Source organism: Strix aluco, chromosome 25 (genome assembly GCF_031877795.1).
Source record: "Strix aluco isolate bStrAlu1 chromosome 25, bStrAlu1.hap1, whole genome shotgun sequence".
NCBI lineage: Eukaryota > Metazoa > Chordata > Aves > Strigiformes > Strigidae > Strix > Strix aluco.
The window spans coordinates 2,974,952-2,989,632 of NC_133955.1; the positions used below are offsets into that span (position 1 = coordinate 2,974,952).

Genomic DNA, 14,681 nt, shown 5'->3' on the forward strand with positions numbered 1-14,681 from the left:
ATTTTCTTTATATTCCTATATCAATATATTCTTCAACTGGCATTTACCTGGTGTGTTGGAAAGACTAGTATTTATCACTAAAACTATTTATCTCCAGGTGCGTGAACATCATGTGGATTTGAACAATGCTGTAGCATCACGTCCTGTCAAAACCAGTCACCTCTTGAGTTTACCAAACAGCTGCCACAAACGGCTGGTGAGGCACTCACAGATAGACAATTTCATTCAAAATAACTGCAAAATAACACACACATTCAAGACACAACGCTGTTCTTGGTCAGTTCACAAGCAAGAGGCACCGTTTGCGGGGTGAAGTACCGAGTACAGTTTGTCCAGTTGAGCTGGCCTCTGGCTCGCCCCTCGTGCCGTTTTTTGGTTCCCAGCAGGTAATCCCTGGCAGGAGCTCAGTTTGTTGTGTCATCCTGGCCATTTTTCCTTTTGAAATGTTTTCTTCAGAGTGCTCATGCTTTACCTTCATTTCCATTGGGTCAGCTGTATCATCTATGGTAAGAAGGAAAGATGAATTAAAGTCCACGAGTCCTTCTCTGATGCTGCAGCCCGCAATGACAGTAGCAGTGACGTTACAAAGCATGCCAGAAAAGGCTCCTATTTACAGAATCACAGAATCACAGAATTGTCTAGGTTGGAAAAGACCTAGAAGATCATCCAGTCCAACCACTGACCTAACACCTACAGCTCCCAACTCCACCAGATCCCTCAGCGCTGGGTCAACCCGACTCTTCAACCCCTCCAGGGATGGGGACTCCCCCCCTGCCCTGGGCAGCCCATTCCAACGCCCAACAACCCCTTCTGCAAAGAAATCCTTCCTAAGAGCCAGTCTGACCCTGCCCTGGCGCAGCTTGAGGCCATTCCCTCTTGTCCTGGCGCTGGTTCCTTGGCTCAAGAGACTCCTCCCCCCTCTCTGCACCCTCCTTTCAGGCAGTTGCAGAGGGCCAGGAGGTCTCCCCTCAGCCTCCTCTTCTCCACACTAAACCCCCCCAGTTCCCTCAGCCGCTCCCCATCAGACCTGTGCTCCAGACCCTGCACCAGCTCCGTTGCCCTTCTCTGGACACACTCGAGTCATTCAATGGCCTTTTTGGAGTGAGGGGCCCAAAACTGAACCCACTCATCGAGGGGCGGCCTCACCAGTGCCGAGCACAGGGGTCAGATCCCTTCCCTGTCCCTGCTGGCCACACTATTTCTGATGCAAGCCAGGATACCATTGGCCTTATTGGCCACCTGGGCACACTGCTGGCTCCTGTTCAGCCGGCTGTCAATCAATCAGCTGGCTGTCAATCAGCATTTACAGGTGACAAGAATAATGCTGGGTGTAAGGGACTCCGTTCTCCATTTTGGCTTTCCATATCTCCAACAGCAATCACAACGACATTTACTCCCCTATACCACAGGGTTTTTGGGAGAACTGTCAGCGTATATTGGTTATATCTGGAAGGTACCAATGTGCAACCTCCTGGATACATTAGCATGCACAGGATTGGGAGCAATTAATTCCTTCTGAGCATAGCAATTATGGCAGGAGTACTTAAGGCTCCCCTCAGCTGCTGCATGTTGGATTTCTGTAATATACATGGAGGCTGCTATGGCATACTCTTAAATACAAAAGCATTGCTTCACTTTCCTTCCTGCAGAGGATTCCTGCGAGGCTAAGAGCTCATCGCAGGCCCTAGGATTTCAATTTGAAGAGCACTGGAGCCATTGAAGTGAAACATCTGTGTGACTGGAAACGCCTAATTAATTCAGGCTCCCCCAAAGTTCAAATGTTCCAGTGATTGGAAACGCCTAATTAATTCAGGCTCCCCCAAAGTTCAAGCGTTCCAGCCTTACCAGTAACTGCCGTTTTGTTATGCATATACTTATTTAGAAAACAAGGTCAAAAGATAAATTTCTTAGAGCAACTCAGCTCCCAAGGGCTTTTCGTTCATTAGTGGTCAGTGGGAATCTCAAATAATTCCTGCTGTGAGGCTGGGTAGATGATGGTAAAAAGGACAACCAGTGATGCTCTGGTTCACAAGAGGCCTGGGCAGAGCTACAGAGGTTTCTGCACCTTGGAGATACACCTGGCAAAGCTGGGGGCTGGGGGTCTGTCTGTGCAGAGCTACAGAAGGTGGAGAAGGTCTGGCTTTTGGGAGGGCGTTCCCCCAGCAGGCACAAGGAAGCTCCCACCCTGCAAGAGCAGCCAGAAGAGAAGGGACGCTGCTCCACCTCTGGTTTCCCATTTTAACAGTAACTAGAAGAGCACATGGAGCTGGTAACCAAGAGGAAAGACGTCCTGGAAATCAACACAAAACCAACGCCCAAAGCTGGTAACAGCCTCTGCCTCGCCGTGCACTGGTCTGCTGCAGCTCCTACCTGCCGTGAGCCAGGCTGTCCTGTGCTGCTCCACCCCGACCTGCTTCTCAGCCACGGGGTGTGAGCGCTGCTTCACAGAATCACAGAATCACAGAATCATCTCGGTTGGAAAGGACCTTGAAGATCATCCAGTCCAACCATTAACCCAGCACTGCCAGTTCCCATCTACACCATATCTCTCAGTGCTATGTCGACCCTACTCTTGAACACCTCCAGGGATGGGGACTCCCCCCCTGCCCTGGGCAGCCCATTCCAACGCCCAACAACCCCTTCTGCAAAGAAATCCTTCCTAAGAGCCAGTCTGACCCTGCCCTGGCGCAGCTTGAGGCCATTCCCTCTTGTCCTGGCGCTGGTTCCTTGGCTCAAGAGACTCCTCCCCCCTCTCTGCACCCTCCTTTCAGGGAGTTGCAGAGGGCCATGAGGTCTCCCCTCAGCCTCCTCTTCTCCAGACTAAACCCCCCCAGTTCCCTCAGCCGCTCCTCGTACGACAAAAATTTTTTCTTTCTGGGGAGCAAAAGCAATGGCAGTGCTTCCCTGCAGTTCACCAGCGGGAAGGGCTAATCCTGACCTGGTGCAACACGGAGACTGTGGCCTTTACAGAACTAACCAAGGACATTTCAGTGGATTCGCACCAGGGCAAATGCTTGCAGCTTTTCTTAAAATAAATAGCATCTAAGATAGACCATGTGACACACTCTTCAGAAGTGCCTATTTCTCTCCATCAAAGCATAAGAGCTCCCATTTAAACATAAGCTTATAAGAGAGTCCAGAGACACTTTAGAGCAAGCGTAAAGCACAAGATGTTCAGATACTATTTAAAGCCGAGACAGATAAATGCAAAGGCAACAACTGAGAGTCATCCAACAGTTTTAGGACATGAAGTTCAGGCAAAAATATGTACTCTGAAATTAGACTCCAGTAAAAAACTCTAAAGGAGAATTGACAGAAGTTAGGCTGCTAGATGAATCCATTTTCAGAAGATAAATGCATGACTTCTGTTGGAAGTGTGATACTTCCATCTCACACATGTAATTATTTTGGACAGTTAGCAGCAGCTAAATCCTTAGCAAGGTATCTTAATGAATTACCTTGATACACCCCGCTTGCTTCTGCTCCTCTTCAGAGGCTCTCCAGGGCTCGTAGATGTTCTTGGAGGGAAAGTTCTTTAGTATAGGCAAGTATTTCCTACAAAACAGGAATAGTGTGGGGTCTTATAATCCTGCAGACAAATACTCATACATTTAAGAGAAGTGTAAACCAACCTGTGCTATATTAATTCTTGGTGATCATACTGATACCTCAATCCATGGGAAAGTTCTGATCCATTTCGGACAAAAAACCCTGGTTTTACGTTCTGAAACCTCCGTAGGGTGATATCTTCCAATAGTTAACTTTACAGCATAGAATAAATGGGTTGATTTAAACATTCCTTCAGTTTTGACTTCATCCAAAATATTTTGTTTTTTAACATTTTCACTGACATTTCATCCTGAGCTTTAATACCTTTCAAAAATAAACTAATTTCAAAAAATCTAAAAAAATCTTACAGAATGGGAAAGTAATTTTCTGTCCCACTCTGTCAGGTATGTCAGCATGGGCTTCCCCTTGACAAGACACAAAGCTAGACAGGATGTGAGGAAGAGGAGATGTGGGGAAATGGGGTTGTTTGCTCGACATCAACAGAGTCTTGCGGTCAGCTGTAAAATCACCCACTACTTATGGGAAAGCCCATCAGTACCTCATCAAGAGATAAGGAAACTGAGACTCTGAAGCAAAGAGAACTCACTCGGAGTGGAAAATAAAATCTAAGTCTCTGAAATTAAGCAGACCACCTACAAAACCAAGAAACACAGCACAGACTGGAGCCAGGGGCAGACGTGGGAAGTTTTACTCAAGTCCTTTAGAAAGAGGAGGCAGCTCCGTGATCAAACACGGTGCTGGAGCCACCAGGAGCTCACAAATCACTACAACGCCCTGATCAGTCATCACCTGTGCAACCATGGGTATTCTCCGCTCCTCTGTGCCTCAGTTTCCTTAGGTGTTCAATAAAACCATTGCTATGACCCCCGTTTCACAGGGGGATGTGTTTCACACAGACCGAGTTCATCAGCTCCCGCTGTAAGAGGAGCTGGGGAAGCGCTAACAGAGCAGATGGCGCCAGGCCATCACCCTACCAGAGGTACTGCCCCTCGGGGTCCGTGTGCTTCCCAAAGCGGACGGGGCAGAAGATTCCACCTGGTGGAAGAACGCACTGGCTGACAGCCACATCCAGTTCCCTGCGTTGATGCTGTAGTCAGCATCTAAAAGCAGCTCTTCAAACACCTGCGCTTCAGGGATGGCAAGACAAAGAGAGAAACACCCTGAAATGGCTGTGTTTGTGGCAAGAAAACACTCAAACAGGCTGCGAGGTGAAGGGCGAAGCTTGGCACTGTGCTGGTCTGGGCTGCCCTTCCCACAGGGCACACAGGGAAGGGTCTCCAGCAAGACACTTTGTCAAAAGGAAGCTAGAGCAGGACCTTGTGATGGAGCAACAAAAGTCTGGCTTTGAGGGCTGCTGCAGACTGAGCAGGGCTCAAATATCCTCATCGTCTGAAATCATCAGGCCTTGGGGATGGGAACGACCTCTCACTGCTGCACCGAGCACAGCAGGGCTCAGACTTGAGCGAGAGACCACGAGATTTCATAAACCACGAGATTTCATAAACCACGAGATTTCTAGTGAGGCTCAGTAACAAAGCACTGCTCTGCAGTACCACCTCCCACTGCCAGGCTCCCATTTCACAGGGGTTTCTCAAGGTCAGCCAGAACATAGAAAACAAAAAACCAGAAGTGAACCTCCATGCCCTCTTCCCAGCTGATCCAAAGGTCCCCCCGCGTCAGGAAGCAGGCGACTGCGTGCCGAGCAAGGTGATGGATCCAGCCTTCCTGGCGCAGCTGGGTCATAATCGCATCAATCCACAGGAACCCTGTCTGTGCCTGCAGCAGAAAAGAACCATCAGCCCTCCCGCACAAAGCTTCAGAACTTCTTTCCTACACGCTGCTGTAAGCCCCACCTCAAATAGCCAGCAGAGACCAATCCCAAGGCAACAGAAAAACTCTAAACTGAAACTTAACAATTGTGGCAAGGCATCTTGTTACCGTTCTCCATTTGTGGAGCCTCTCTGCATCCTCATACCAACTGATCTGAAGGCAGATGGGGTTCCCAACCATTCTGGTGAAGTTTGGTGTTGCTGTATAGAAGAATTCCCTCCACAGAAGCTGCTCTTGGAGCAACACCAGGGGCAGAGAGTGATGCTTGGCCTGCAAAAGACACGAGGTGAAAGTTCAGAGAATCACAGAATCATCTCGGCCACGTCTCACCCGTGGGTGCTGTGAAGCTCCGCTCTCCCCAGAGACCCGGGTGATTTTGTAACACGGGGAACAGCTCTCTTGGTTCAACACCACCACACCGAAGATCTTTTCCACTTTATGACGTTGGGAGTGGGTAAAGCATCTGCTTTAAAGCAGCCAGCACCAAGGCAGACTTGGCTGCCAAGAGCTGAGCCCCGGTGGGGAAAAACTCAGCTAGAGCTGGAACAGCTGAGTGGTTTCTTGAGGTCTAGACACAACCACACATAAAAGGAGCAAGGTGGACACTAAGCTCAGCCCGTCTAGAACCACCATCATCACCCATGTAAAATCAAGGCTGACCTGGTCAGTCAAGTGTTGCTCCAGGCGCTGTAGCCCTTCAGTCTCCCCTCCTCTCCAGGGGGAAAAGCTTTTTGGGGGGATCTTTAAATCCACGGGGAGAGGCGCAATGTAACACTCAGCCAGGCCCGGGTCAGGGGGCCTACATCTCCTAATGTGAAAGAGAGGCCCCTTGCAAAGAGGGAACCGGAGCCAGAAGAGGGAGGAAGATCCCTGCCCGTTGCACACGCCAAGGTCTCCTCTGTCGCGGCACAGCCAGAGCAGAGGGGAACGAAAGCACAGCCAGAAATCCCAGGCTGCACTCTCCTTGGGGAAGAAAGAGCTCGTCCTGCAATCACTGCAGGTAATTCTAGCCTGAACTGGGGGAAGAGGAACAGACCCACCAAATTACAGCGCTCAGAGCCGTCAGCTGCAGCCCCCACAGCTCAGACATCCCTCTCGCTTCCCATCCACTACATAAGACCCGGAGGCGCCTCCTCTGCAGCTTCCCGCAGATGTTTCATCCACCCCTGGGAGGAAGTTAAGAGCCTCCTCAGACTCTAAACATAATTATGGGGCTCTGGTTCTGCCTCCCAAGGCTGTTCCAACTCCCGTGCCTCTGAGGAGAGGTTTCACAGGGAAGGAGGCAGATCAGCTCCCTGGGCTGCCTCCCCCAGCTGGTCCTTCCTAACCACGGTGGGGGCTCCCCAAGCCCACACCTCTGAGCAGTCCCCCCACATCTCTCCTGCAGCCTCCGCTGCTGAGGCTGCCCCAAAGCCTCTGCCCGTTATGAGGTGGAAGAGCATCAGGGTATGTTTTTTCACCCCCTGTAGAACACAGAGGAGGAAGTTCCAGGAAGTGTCAGTGGTACGCAGACTTCTCAGAAACCATGAATCAACTCAGATATCAACAGAGATCCTCCTACTTACCTAGAAAAAACTGAGCTTAGCTCTGTTGCAGGCACCTACAGAAGAAGGGGCTAGTGCAGCTCTCAGAGCACTGACATAGCACAGGCCTGCTGGGAAGCATGTGAACCACTTATCTCTCACCCCCATTAATTTAAAAAGTGCAAATAAATAAATTAGGGAAGAAAGGGGGAAAAAAAAAAAAAACAGTGCAAGAAAAAATATAGGAACTGATATATCCCCATACTTACAGGAGTTTTATCATCGGACTACCTGAGGACAACATTCAGAATTAACAGGATTCCCCCAAGATGGGAAGACCTAAGCCTACATTGCCGACACAGAGCTGAGGTCACAGAGGAGGCACCTGACACAGAAGTCCCAAGTATCTGCAGTCCCATCCCAGTGGCCAGCTCTCCCCTAGCCCAGTCTTACCTCCCTTTGGATCACTGACCTCTCCTCATGCAGAGCTAAACATAAGACATCCTCGACTCTGAGCTTCTTCTCAAGTCCTGGGAGACGTGAGCTTCGTCCCTCCTTCCCATACAGCAGAGGGGAGGAGAGAAAAGGTTTAAAGCCAGAAGGGAATGGTATAATTATTCTATTAAACCTCCTGCAGAAAACAAACTACGGTGGTTTATCCAATTCCTGCCCTAAATCTTGATTTGAGAGGAATCTAGAGCATGCCTTTGAGAAGGAGACCTGTAATTCCTTAGTCATTCCTCTGTTAAACTTCTACGTGCCTTAAAAGTTTGTCTCAATGTGCCTTGCAAAAGCTTAAGTCTTTGGGCTGTGTCACCTGTCATCTGCTCTCCCCTCTCGATAGCAGAATCACATCCCCGGTACGTACAATCGATAACCCTCCACACACAGAAGGAATGCAACGTAACATCTGAACCACCTGTTAGGTGTTGGAAATGTGAGAAAAGCAAAATAGTGAGAAATCTGTAAAACACACATTTCCTTGACACAGGGTGCCCAGAGCAAGCACAGGACGGGATGGAGGTCCAGTGATTTGTGTTTGTTGTGGCGCCAAGCAGGAATGCGAAGCGAGGTGGAGGCCGTGTGGTCCCTTTCTTTCACTCATTTCAAGGACAGATTTATCTCCTGCTCTACTCTTTTCTCTCAAGGGATGATTTTTGCAGTAGCCTGCTGGCCTTGTTCCTCATCCTCCCTTTTTTCTCACAAAACAGAATCACAGAATCACAGAATCATCTCGGTTGGAAAAGACCTTGAAGATCCTCCAGTCCAACCACTGACCTAACACTGACCGTTCCCAACTCCACCAGATCCCTCAGCGCTGGGTCAACCCGACTCTTCAACCCCTCCAGGGATGGGGACTCCCCCCCTGCCCTGGGCAGCCCATTCCAACGCCCAACAGCCCCTTCTGCAAAGAAATCCTTCCTAAGAGCCAGTCTGACCCTGCCCTGGCGCAGCTTGAGGCCATTCCCTCTTGGCCTGGCGCTGGTTCCTTGGCTCAAGAGACTCCTCCCCCCTCTCTGTACCCTCCTTTCAGGGAGTTGCAGAGGGCCAGGAGGTCTCCCCTCAGCCTCCTCTTCTCCACACTAAACCCCCCCAGTTCCCTCAGCCGCTCCCCATCAGACCTGTGCTCCAGACCCTGCACCAGCTCCGTTGCCCTTCTCTGGACACGCTCGAGTCATTCAATGGCCTTTTTGGAGTGAGGGGCCCAAAACTGAACCCACTCATCAAGGGGCGGCCTCACCAGTGCCGAGCACAGGGGTCAGATCCCTTCCCTGTCCCTGCTGGCCACACTATTTCTGATGCAAGCCAGGATGCCATTGGCCCAGCTGCACCCCTCGCATCGAGCCGGCCTTGTTCCTCATCCTCCCTTTTTTCCCACAAAAACCAGCTGCACCCCTGGCACCAAGGAACGTGCTGTGTCGTTACTCAGAAGATAATGGCTTGACCACAGTTCCACCCACTCACACATACAAACCAGGATAAATACTACCCCGAGTTTGTACCTAACTTTGAGGTACTATAATCCGACACCAAATCAGAGGACAGATTGATGGGTTTGTGCTCTCGGCCCCCCACAGAAGGGACGCCTTTTGGTAAGATTTCCTCGGCTTTGCTGAGTGTTTACCCGGGAACTGTGTGTGTGTGATTGTAATCCTTTTTCTTTTGTGTAGTGCTCTAGAGCCAACCTGCAGCTTGTGCATTTATCGCAGGCAATCTTAAAGAATCAGTAGATGTTGCATAAAAATATACCACACTCTTCATGAACCTGACTGCTTCTCTTGAACGCAACCGGACCTACAGCCCACGGGCTGTTTGGGCTGGGTCAGACCTGTAGCCACGGCAATAATTGGCATAGCTACTAAGAGATAAGTCCAGCCACCCCTAGCTGCCCTAATCTCTGAGGACTGGCTAAAACGCAAGGGGATTTATCTCTTACCAAATTTATTCTCACCCTAAATGCAATACCACCTCATTATCATTTGGCCTTGGCTCTTCTTTGGGGCAGAGAAAAAGGAGTTGGAATTTCCTGCTGGCTAGCTGTAACTTACTGGAAGTCTTCAGCTGTAAGGTTTCGGACAGGCACCTCAGGGTCACCGAGCAGAGACAGAATGTGGAGGAACCTCTTGTACATTAATGGGGGAGTCCCACCCAATAAAACAAGATCACTTTTCACCATAATATAAACCAAGAAGGAAGCTGGAGCTGCCAGTGGATATGAAGGTGACAACACAGGCTGGAACAGCCCTAATTCATGCAACTGAATGTGGAAATTACAGATTTTACAAGTAAAACTTCCCTGGGTGAAGGTACATCCATCCCAAGAGCAATCTCTCAGAACTTAAGACAACAGAATTGGGACCAGGATGCCGGCCACAGCTTCAACGGGGCAGCTCTGTACAGCCAGCCGTAGCCAGGACAGCAGAGGTGACACCTCTGGGGCTGCCACAGGCAGGCAGGTCACAAAAAACAGGTTCAGGGCAGTAAATAACTCTTCTGTGTGAGCAACCACCTGTGCAGACAGCTTGAATTCACAACTGCAAGTCACATAGATGCACTCATTTATGTAAATTAGGGGCTTTCCACAATTGGAGAGTTAAGGCTGGTTTAGCTATTACTGATTACCTCCCTATTATTATTAATTTCAATATCTTCAGTCATTCAGCTCTGAATACCAGCTTGGATCCAAGTGTATCCAGGCACCAGGGAAAGTTGATTAGAAAGATAAAAACAAAACTGACACAAAAAAATGTATAGAAAAGTCATATTAAATGTGTTAAAGAATTGCTTCCACTCTGTTTAAAAGACTAATGTAAGTTTTTAAGTAAATTAAACTGCCCAAAAGGAAAAAATTAACAAACTCTCAGTCTCAAATCACAGCCCAACATCCGAACACCTGTGCAAAATCTCTTCTGTCACTTCCAGCAGACCGACATACAAAAATTCTCCAGCAAACAGTGCCATGTTCATCTCAGATAGTCCAATCTTCTCAAAAAGAACCCATCAGGATCCAGAAAGACCAAGATATTTGGCCTTTTCTCCCTCATGCTTGCTAAATCTAAAACAAACCTTCCTGGAGACACCTCCCTGGTCTGCAGGACAGTCACCTTTTGGTATCACACAGACTGTGGCCCACCAGAGAAAGCACCTCAAACCCCAGCTCATCTCCCAGACGTCGTACGTTGGCCTCCATCTCCTCGTAAAACGGTTCCATCTCTGCATCCAGAGCCACTTGCATGATATTCCACTTCTGGATGTGATCTCTAAGAACAGACTCGTACTCTCCTTGAATAACCAGCAGGCAAGAGCCCAGCTCACACAAGTTTTTCTGGAGATCCTCCAGCAGAAAATGCCACCGCAGGGCCCCTGTGTGCATCACGGATATCATGAACTTTCTGCCCAGGGTGTAGACAGGGTAGATGACCTCCGAGGACTCCAGCGCGGCCAGCAGCGTTGGGTTGTCATGAAGCCAAAGTCCCTTCCAGAAAAGATGAACGGTGCGATGCAGCATCCTGGCTGTTCTCCTCGGACCTGCGCAAAGAGGAAGGGAGCCCCTGGCTTTTGGGATACACGATGCCTATATAAAGAACAAGGTCAATTAACAATTAGAAATGGAGCTCCAAACAGCCCTCATCTCTTTTTACCACAAATCTCTCCAGCTTTTTGATAAGTTTTTCTGAGAGAAAAGCAGAAACGGGACCAAACCGCTCTCCTCCGTCTCCTCAGCCACGTCCCACCATCCAGCAGCAGCATCACCATCTCGCCCCACAGAAAATGGCTTCTTCCCCAAATGCCCTTTAATTAAATCCCTAAATTAAATTACATCCCAATACCACACACCAGAAGGAAGGAATCCAAACAGACAGGGCTGACAGAGCTCTATTTACTGCAAAAGCATTTTATAACCCCACAGATGTGACCATCAGCAAACCTTCTGCAAGTCAACGGCGCGAAGATGATTTCGGGAAGCTCTACCTCTGTTCATACACCACAGGCTGCAGGGAGAACAGCTCTGCAGGAGCCCTCAGCTCATCAGAGACCTGATACAACACTCACTCTGGCAGCGAGAAGACTTTCTAGATTTCAGCAGGAGACATCTGAAGGACACAGCATGTTTCCTTACTAACAAGACTGTTAAGGCTTCAGGTGAAACAATGGAAAGCAAAGCACAGTCCAACCAGTACTGACACAAGAACGTAATATCTCAATTTATTGGTTTGCCACAGATTTTATCGACCTTTCCTAGCCCCAGGAGACCTCATGGTGCTTCTAAGTATCAGGAGAAAAGCCCTTCTCTCTCCGCAGCAGAGCTTGGTAGCAATAACTGCACAAAACTCCTCTTTTTCTAAGCCGGGGCTGATGTAGGGATTAGCACAAATTCATTCCCCTTCGACCTCCTTCAGCTGAGTTTAGAGGACAGGCAGGAGGGCTGATCTTGGCTCTAAGTCTGGGATAGCTCCGGGCAGTCTGAGAAACTGCCCCCCAACTGCTGGCTGCTCTGCTCCCGGGGCGATGGACTCAGCAGACAGAAACGACGAGCCCAGCTGCCACCTTGTGTTTGTACCAAACCCAGCAGCATCTCCTCAACTTGCTCTCTCCCACATAAAAGGCGGAAGCTCAACGCTCACCTCCGAGGTGGGTCCACGGCTGCTTCTAATTTCAAGTGTTACCACCCAGAGAAGAATTAAGAGATTAGGAATTAGCAAAGAACCAAACAACAACCTCTAATGCAGTTCAGCTCTTCCAGCCAAGAGGCTCCCCTCACACCCTCCCAAATGGCTGCAATAGGTGACGTGGCCCCTTGTCCCTGCTCACTCAACCCACAATCCGCAGCTTTACTCAGACGATCTGACTTGCTCTGCTCCCAAAAACACTCATCAGCATCACCGAGACAAACCCAGCTGTGCTCCCAGGCACGCCGCAACCCCCCGATAAGCAAACCCTGCAACCTGGCGGGCGCTGGGCAGCGCTGTGCGTAGCCAAACACGGGGAGCTGGGCTTTGTGGGGTGCTCTGCCCTGCACCTCGGCTGGAGCACCACCCTGCCCACACGTCCTGGGAGAACAGGAAAAAGGAGGCGACTCTCCTGCCGCTCGAGGGAGCACCCAGCTGGCACTTTTGGGTAGCAAACCATGCGAAGGGTGCTAGAAGAGTCCCCTGCATCCCATGGCAGGAGCACAGGACCAGCCCGCACCAGTTGGCCTCACCAAGGGGCTACCCCAAGGCCAGGGCTCCAAGGCCCCCCACAGCCTTTGGGGCCATCCCACACCCAGGGCCCTGCACCCCCCCATAGCCTATGGGGTCACCCTGAGCCCAGTGCCCCACACAGCCCATGGGGCCACCCCAAACCTGGGGCCTCCCAGTCCCACACAGTCCATGGGATGACCCCAAGCCCAGGGTGCCCAGGGGTGAAGGGGCCCAATGGGGTGGGGAGGGGACAATCCCATCCCTTCCAGTGGTGGCATCTTCTGCAGGGCCAGTGGGGCCACACCAGGGCAGGGACGGGGAGGGACTGGGCACAGGGCAGAGGGCACCAGGCCAGGGCTAGAAGGAGCCGGGGTGGGCTGCGGGGCTGAGGTTAGGAGCAGCTCTGGGGATCCCAGCACAGGGGACTGGGGAAATCAGAGCTGGTGGGGAGCAGGACTCCAGAAAAGGGGGCTGGAGCCTGCTGGGGAGGGAGAAAGCCCAGAGCCAAAGAGGTGTCAGGGCCAGGTGGGGAGCTGGGACCAACATCTGGGTGGCAAGGAATGATGGGGGGAGCGCTGGTGCGGGCCTGGAGGCACTATGGGTGGTGTTGGAAAGGAGGTGGTGGCTCAGCACCAAAGGGCTGCACCCTCAAACACTCCTGCCCCGTCAGCAGGAAGGGGGAGATCCTCTGGGGTGATGGGGGGAAGGCAGAGCAGGCGTTGTCTGTCGGTCAACTTCGTGTTAGGATTTATCCACCGTTACTCTTCTTACTCTCCATGAACTGATGACTTGAGGCCGTTCACCCAGCAAGGCCGGGCAGACTCCCTGCCACATCTGGATTACATCTGTTCATCAAAAATCATCCAGCGCAGGCAGAAAACAGACAGAATCCCAGAATCATCTGGGTTGGAAAAGCCCTTGAAGCTCCTCCAGTCCAACCATGAACCTCACCCTGACCGTTCCCAACTCCACCAGATCCCTCAGCGCTGGGTCAACCCGACTCTTCAACCCCTCCAGGGATGGGGACTCCCCCCCTGCCCTGGGCAGCCCATTCCAACGCCCAACAACCCCTTCTGCAAAGAAATCCTTCCTAAGAGCCAGTCTGACCCTGCCCTGGCGCAGCTTGAGGCCATTCCCTCTTGTCCTGGCGCTGGTTCCTTGGCTCAAGAGACTCCTCCCCCCTCTCTGCACCCTCCTTTCAGGGAGTTGTAGAGGGCCATGAGGTCTCCCCTCAGCCTCCTCTTCTCCAGACTAAACCCCCCCAGTTCCCTCAGCCGCTCCCCATCAGACCTGTGCTCCAGACCCTGCACCAGCTCCGTTGCCCTTCTCTGGACACGCTCGAGTCATTCAATGGCCTTTTTGGAGTGAGGGGCCCAAAACTGAACCCACTCATCGAGGGGTGGCCTCACCAGTGCCAAGCCCAGGGGTCAGATCCCTCCCCTGTCCCTGCTGGCCACGCTGGTGCTGATGCACCTCACAGCTGATACATCCCCACACTCCTGGAGACGTTAACACCACGACAGAAAGCAGGGAAAGCCCCAAATCAGACAACTGGGCCGTACCTCGAGGGTTACCTGGCTGACGCTCCAGGGTCTTTACAACGTGTCACCCCGAAAAGAGGACGCCCCACAACCGCTGACCACGCTCCCCCGCTGACCAGCATTTCCCTCTGCAGGCAGAGATCTGCTGGAGGGATGCAGCGCTCGCCAGAGCATCGCCAGCCGAACCCACCTGTGCTGCTGCTGTTCCAAGCGCTGGGAAATTAGTTGCCCAGGTTTAATCTCTCCTAAATGCCATAAATATGCGCATCAAGGTGGATTCTGTATCAAAGACGGTTTGGGCGACTCGAGGCTTTTGTAATTCCTGAGAGGAGGAGGATCGCAGCCAGCTCACCGCCCTCCGGTCCGAGCAGAGCAAGATGGACTGAGGCCCAGGAGCTGGCAAGGAAAACTTTTAACAGTTTAATTTCCTCTGCGGGCACTTTCGATTGTCCAGTTGTCAACCCACAGATGTTCTCCTTGGCTATGAGCCGCTCCACTTAGGAAGCAATAGTAAAAACTTTAAATACGTGCGT

The 14,681-nt window shown here is 51.2% G+C and overlaps 1 pseudogene; it reads right to left on the reverse strand.

Moving 5' to 3' along the window:
* Positions 1 to 439: 439 nt before the first annotated feature.
* On the reverse strand, positions 440 to 10,932 carry LOC141934643 (cryptochrome-1-like; annotated as a pseudogene).
* Between the last annotated feature and the right edge of the window lie 3,749 nt (positions 10,933 to 14,681).